Raw genomic sequence first — 7,759 nt, forward strand, 5'->3', positions numbered from 1 at the left:
TGTCCTAGAAGAGTAACATTACATAAGACACAATTAATATTTGTTGAATTGAATCTTTTAATATATAAAACTAATTGAATGCATTAGTATTGAAATGATTGTTTAATTTTTAGAGTTATGTTGATTCAGTCTTACATCTAAGTACCACAGTATTACAATTTATGTAATGTAATACCTAGACAACTAAATCTATACATGCAGAGTCTGAGATATTTCAGACAGCCACAAACTAAACTGAAGTTTTGTCTTTGCACTATCAATTAAAATGGGTGTGTTAAGTAAGTTAATTGAGTAAACAACCTAGAGGAACAAAGCATTATTTAATCAAGAAATGAAACAATCCATGAGACAATAAAAAGTTTTGGAGCCTTTCAGAACACTGTTAATATGCAAGTGTAAAGTAAAACTAACTGTATTTTGGCTGAAACAAGTACATATAAATTTATAAAAGGTTTTTAAAATGTGCATTTTCAAATATTCAAAATAAAACAGTGATAACTATTTTTAATATGCATAATTTTTAATACTTTTTTGCAGCTTTCATATCATCAGTAAAGAAATGGTTCCTTGGTTTGTGCAGTTATGAAAGTCAACTTCTATAATTGTGGAATGCCTAACTTTTGATGTATGTGTTAGTAAATAGCCCAGGGTTTAAATAAACATTTGCTCTTCATCATCTTAAGAAATAGGACCATTGCCTTATAAATGTATTCATAAAGCAGAGCTGAAAAAGTCAAGGGTGAGTAATTTAAAAAGGTATTTGTTCTCTCTTTATTAAATACCATATGTCATATATACACAATTCTCATAATTGCATATTTCAATTTTCATGAGAATATAAACACAGAAGAATAATGATATATAATTGATCATTATATATCATTACTACTGCTGACAATAAACTACATTGTGTAAAAAGTGTCGAACTTCTTCCAAGAAATAGATATATACAATTCCTTTATAAAAGTAAAAATAACAATTCTAATTTGCAATGTTTCATGCTTACAAATATGCAAACATCACTCCATAACCTCCAACACATTGCTTCCAAAAGTGCAAATAATAGCAATAGGTAATCTTTACAGGAAAAACACTAATATTTGTTTTATTTTTTGTTTTTACTGTGGTTTGCTGGAATTTAGATATATATGTATAGATAGATAGACGATAGATAGATAGATAGATAGATAGATACCCACATACATACATATACATACATGCATGCATATGTACCAGTGTATTTATGTTTATACTTATATTTATATTTCTACACACATTTAATGAGTGAGAAAAGATTAATTACATAGATAACCAACTATGCAAAGAATTCACTCTATAGATAAGAATTTGTTCAATTAAAAATAATCCCTAATGTCTAAGTAATTACATTAATAAAATTGATGGATATTTGACGAAGAGACAATATTAGCATTAGGGAATGGAAAGAATAGAATTAGGACTCAGAAAATGTATTTTTCCTCATGTGTAAAATAGAAATATCCATTTGCATCTCTCCTATTAAATAAGAGAAATGTTAATGAGAGTTACTTAATAGTTATATTAAGAATCCAATTATCAATGTAAGATGTGTGATAATCTTTTAAATTTAAAAGTTTTATATATGTATATAACACATTCATCAGACAACTGAAAATTAAGTGGCATCTCCCAATGACTCCTAAATTAGACCGTATGAGTAGAAGAAGATGCTTCGATTTACACTAGGCTACTCACCGAAATCCTTTTTCATATTTATCAAGGCCCAAGCAAAGATTCATTAGCCACAATAAATACATGTAACATAGAGAACAGAGATAGAAGCAGCATTCTTTATTTTTAACTAAAATTCTTACTTATTAGGCTTATTTTAATATACTTTAAGAGCCATATACTTCTAATTTTCATTTTTATTCTCATATTTCTACTTACATGTTATTTTCATTTGTTTTTTTTGTTGTTGTTGTTGTTCCCTTAGATAAAGTTTGCTTTACTATCTAACATCATAGGAATTAGTCAAGTACCAGTCGGAGCTTTTTTGAGGTAACCCTCAAAGCAAAGTGCTCTATAGTTCATTCCATTTATCTTTAAATTCAGGAATCATTGCAAAGTGACTGTAGTTCTTTTATGTTTGAACTATTCGGGCCAAATAACATTTCAGGTGAATAATCTTGAAAATATAATTTCTTTCCTCTTTTCATAAGTGTATAAATATTTATGTCAAAAGTCATTTGATGAAGTCATTTAATAAATTTGTAGAAATGTTATACCGAGTGGCACTGTTTAGGTTAATGACATTTATAATCAAAAAGAATGACAAGCTCCATCAGAAAGTTCCTAATAAAGAATTAAGCTGTCCTTAAACTTCGTATTCTTTATCTCGCCAATCACATTATTCAAAAACATGGGTCGCACTACACGAAAAGTAAAACACACACCATTTATGAGTTCATGGATTTTTATAAATACTTTCTACTTTTATTGCTATAGAATTTCTCAGAGCTAACTTGGTTATTAGTCCTCAGTGATCATTATGGAAATCCTGCATACTCCATAAACTATTTCTGCATCTTACCAAATACATGTACCAGTAGAAAATTAATCCAGTATGCCTAAAAATGGATTCATGTGAAGGAATTAATTAAAATGACAATAAATGAAGAACCTTTTTGCTCAATGTAAAACGTGTTTTTAAACAGAGCAAAACAATTCAAAACACTTTGACATATAAAGAAATATACTGAAAAAGACAAAGATGAGAAGTCAACAATAAAAACCATGTAAACTATAATGAAATACATACTTTCAGGGTGAGGACAGATATCATTTACAGATATATATGAAATATTTAATTTAGTCAAAAGTTGAAAAAAAACTGTTCAGGGTTAGAAGGGGATTATTCAGGGCACCAGAGAAATGTCTTAAATGGCTTTTGTATGCAAGAAACCAGATCTAAATTTTTAAGGGGAAAAAAATGCCATTTTAAGGGAACATTTTGGAATGCAATCCCATTATATTGAAAAAAAAAAAAAAACAATGTTGTGTTTTTGTAAGTAATATCTCGATAATTGTCTCTATCCCATAAATATTCTCTGAGTATCTAGAGCAAGAGAGGCAGTTTCATTAAGTCATGCCAGCCACCTGATAGGCATGTGGGGTACATAACAGGCACGCTACAATCCTGAGGGGTCTCATCCTTCAGCAAAATATGGACACATCTATAAGCCATTCAAGTGACAGGACAGCCCAGAGGAAGGACCCAATACAGAGTGGATGAGAGAGTTCTAGGAGGCTTCATAGAACAATGAGGAGGGTTCAAGGAGGAGAATTTAGCTAGGTGAAGACTCCCAAATCGTAGGTACCATTGGCGTGTTGAACATACCAACAGGTGCAGCTATGTTTCTGAAACTGGACTGTCGAGCGGGAAGAGTAGCGGAAAGAGAGAAGAATCCTGGGGGACAAGGTATTGGACCGTGAAGAACTTGCCATTCATGTTAAAAGGAGCTTACATGCTTCATCCAGAAGCCAGTAGGAAGCCAGTAAATGAGTTTTTTGTTGTCGTTTTTGCTACGTTTTGCTTTGTTTTTAGCAAGGAACAAGAGACAGAGGTTACTGTATCTCAGTTTTAGAAAATTTACTCTGTGGTGTGGTAAATAGATCAAAAGCGTTCATTACTAAGAACTATTGCAGTATTTTAGACCAGAGTTGATGATCGCCTGGACTAGACTAGTAACAATGAGGATGAACAGAGGTAGATTGATTTAAGAACTGCTAAATAAATGCAATTACTAGATTTATAATATTCAACTATTTATATGCTCATATATTCTTAACAAGTGTCTTCTGCATGTACTATTTATAGTCACAGAAAGTGAAACATGTGGCTACATAATTTTATATTGTAATTTTACTCTTTTTTATATACAAGGACCAATCAAAACTGGTTTTTAAAATTTTTACCAGTTGAAAGAGGCTTATTTGATATTATAATTAGCCATTTCTTTACAGTACTAAAAAATGAATAATCTGAAAAATTTGAGATGTTATACATAAGTATAAATATATAATAATTATGATTGAAGCTGTTGTTTTCCGTGAATGTGCAAGTATTTGCTACCAAATAAGAAAGCCTCCTCAGCCTTACTTAAAGAAATAAGTGTAATTTTAGCTTAAGATAAAAATTAGGGCTAAAAACTGCCCAACTTATTATCACTGATCTTATATTTTAGAGTAAAATGAGTCACAGGGGAAAATGAAAAGCTTTGAAAACTTAAAACATAAACTAATATATTGCATCTCATCCTCTTCCATATAGTTCTTTCTTCGTGGATTTCACACTCTTAAGTGCTTTTATTTTAGCACCATGAAAAAGAAACTGAAAAATGCCTTTTATTTTTCTTAAAAGAGAAAGAAGAAAGAGATGAGGTTTTTTTACTCTAAAATCTGCAAGAATTATATTATCACTATACCATATTAAACTGCAGTTTTCAAATCAGATCTCTGTGAAATGTTTTATTAACATATCTAAAAGCATGTATTTTCTTTTATGTCTTCCATTCCTTTGTGCATATACTTACTTATCTAACCTTTCTACCAGTAAGACAGTGGGGGGAGAAGAGAAAACAGTTCTCTCAAGTGGCTCCCTCTCTAAGGAGAATGCGGGTCCTGTAGGTTGGGATCATTAACTAGTGAATTTTCTCTTCCTCTGTGTGATCTGCAGATTCATAAGTGTTTTCTTTTTTGGTATATTCCCCAAATACAGTGGTTTTGCTGAAATCCTGACAAATTTCTCTTACTATTTTTATAGTTGTTAATCCTATTATTATATTTCCCTTAAGATTACAGAGAGAATTCCTTTTTTTTTTTTTTCACTGAATTATCACCTACTTTCATTCCATGTGTCTGCACTAGGCTGAGTGATACCGACTCACACCACAGTTATCAGTGGGCTCTAACTAATGGAAGAGTGAGCAAGGGCGTGAAGCGTTTTGCCTTGATGAATCACTCTGAGACCACAGAAGAAAGTGTCCTTTGTGATAAAGCAAAAGATATCCTGCCATAAGACTTCATCAACTTTATGAATAAGGAATCAGATGTGAGTCTATTTATGTATATGAATAGATGAGACTTCCTCTTCTATGGCTAAGAAATGAAAAAGAGTGATTTTTTTTTTTTTTTTAACAGCTTCCCTGAGCATTTATAGGCACTGGTTTCTTTACCATAAAGATAGGAAAGATTAATAATTTTAAAAATAGCAGGAAAGTTCATCATAAAATTATGATGAGGAAGCTAGCTTAACAAACTTAATTGAATGATAAAGTCCTAATGAGAATGTATCTTATTTTAAAAAAAAATTATTGTGGCTATTTTTATTTCTGTTTGAAATGTTATACTTATGTGAATTTCTCTCTAAGCTGACCATTCTTCTCCAAAATTAGATATTCTAGGATAGAAATTCTTCAAATTCTATTAAATCCCTTTAAAATCTCTGAATATAAGTGACATGTACATATTTTAATATCTCTAAAAATATTCCTCTTTTTTATCTATACACAAACTGAATGCATAGGAAGATAATTTGGGGAAGTTTGACTGTCCTGTGTTCAGTTTGTATTTAAAAAAAATAAATAAAAATTTTTCTAAAGAATATAACTCTTTAGCTAAGAAAGCAAGGTACTAATTTCTGTTTCCTTGAATTGGCAAGTTTAACATGTAATTCCATCTCCTGGACTTAAATTGTGTTAACACATCAAAATACAAAATAAATAATGTGCGGCCCCCGGATTATCCAACAGTATGTATCCGATAGACTAACGGGGCGAGAAAAGCTCAGGTTTTAGCATAAAGAGGCATGCATTTAAATTCTGGTTCCACTGCTCACTGGTTCTGGGACCAGGTGTAAGTCCCTCAAGCTTTCTGTGCATAAGGTTATTCTCTCAATTTTAAAAATGATGGTAATAATATGTGGTACAGATTTTAGAGTTAAATTGATGCTTTTAAGTGAAGTTTCTGTCTTGGTTTCTGGCACCAAAATATGTTAGTTCATCTCTTTCTTGATCGGGAAGAATACTACAAATTATTTATCTATGAATCCTTTGGAATAAGAACTTTTCTCAGTCTTTTAAATTATCAGGCAATTAAATTATACATAAATGGTTAATCATAATTTTATCTATTTGAATTGACTATTTACAGTTTTTCTGAAAAGATATATAAGCTATAGTATATTATTTTCTTCAAAAATTTTCTTTTTAGCCATAAGATACACTTCAATTATTTTAAAAATTATTAAAATCCCAGGCATAAGACCAAGAGATTATGTTAAGACTCAATACGTAATAAAAATGAGTAAGTATTGTAAGTGTAGTCTAACGAAGTTCTTATAATTAAATTATTTTTGGACGAATCAAATTTTATTTCCTAAAAGAGGAAGACAACTACTTATCCTGGCATTCAGGAATATTGACCACTTGTCCAATCTACTTTTCTTATTATTACTAAATGTTCCGACCCTAATACCTGTTCTCTCCTCAGATGTGACTACAACTGACACATCTTGTCATTTTTACCTGGCTTTGCCTGTACACATTTGACCTTCATTTCCTTGCTCCCTCTGAGACGTGTCCCCAACATCTTTCAAGATTGTGACAATTCTGTCTATGGCCATGCCACCCTGAACGTGCCCGATCTCATCTGACCTAAGAAGCTAAGCAGGGTCAGGCCTGGTTAGTACTTGGATGGGAGACCATCTAGGAAGACCAAGTGCTGTAGGCGGAAAAAAAAAAAGAAAAAAAAAAAAGCCAGAAAGATTGTGACCATTCTAAAATAGGTCCCTCATTTTCTGGCTTTCATCCCGAGTGAGGCTTAAGCCCCTTCTTGTAGTATATTAGTCAGCCTTACTATTGCTTCAACCAATTGAGTTTGGCAGAAATGATTCTATGTGATTTCCAAGGCAGGTCATGAAAGTCACTGCAGCGTACTTTTGGTTCTCTCGAAACTTTTGCTTGTAGCAAATTATATCTATTGAGATGCTCCCTCCTAGACCCATGAGCCTACACGTGAGAAGTTCAGTACAGATGGAAAAGTCACATATGTGTAGGTGCTCCTTTCGACAATCCAGGGTGAGCAGACATTTTAAGCCATCACGTTCCATCCCCAAGACATAGGAGTGAAGACATCTCCAGGTGACTGTAGTCCAAACTGCCTCTGGGCTCATCCAAAGCTCTTTGTGTGTTCCTAACTCAGGCCTGAGACATCATGGAACTGAGACAAGCTAGCTCTTCCAGGTCCTCTTCTCAAGCAAGGGGCCTCTATCCTCTTGGAGGACAATTTTCTCTGAATATTTTCATGCTTTTGCGTGGTCCAGGCCTCATGAGCAAAGGGCATTGCAAGGATGTTTCATAACAAACAGCCTTGGATGCTATTGAGAGTTTGAAGAAATAGAAGCCTCATGAGAGATTTAAAGATGAAACTACCTTTCTTTCTCCTTCCTGGAGACACTTGCTTAGAATGAGCCCCTCTCTATTTTCCCCCAAAGAGAAATGCTTAATAAGATTGGTAGATGTACCATAATCTCTGAATCTCAGTGTTGCAGATAACATTTATTTGTTTCTCATATTGCTCTGTGGGGATTGGGGTGCTGGCTGTTGTACTTTGCTATGAGTAATCAGCTTTCTGTTTCTCTGATCGAGAACGCCTGTATCTGCTGCCAACAACCACACACACACACACACACACACACACACACACGCGCACACACACA

The 7,759-nt window shown here is 32.8% G+C and overlaps 1 pseudogene; it reads left to right on the forward strand.

The window, feature by feature from the left end:
- Positions 1-6,652: 6,652 nt before the first annotated feature.
- On the forward strand, positions 6,653-6,771 carry LOC111741109 (annotated as a pseudogene).
- Positions 6,772-7,759: the final 988 nt, after the last annotated feature.

This window comes from Pteropus vampyrus, unplaced genomic scaffold, assembly GCF_000151845.1.
Source record: "Pteropus vampyrus isolate Shadow unplaced genomic scaffold, Pvam_2.0 Scaffold73, whole genome shotgun sequence".
NCBI classification, from domain to species: domain Eukaryota; kingdom Metazoa; phylum Chordata; class Mammalia; order Chiroptera; family Pteropodidae; genus Pteropus; species Pteropus vampyrus.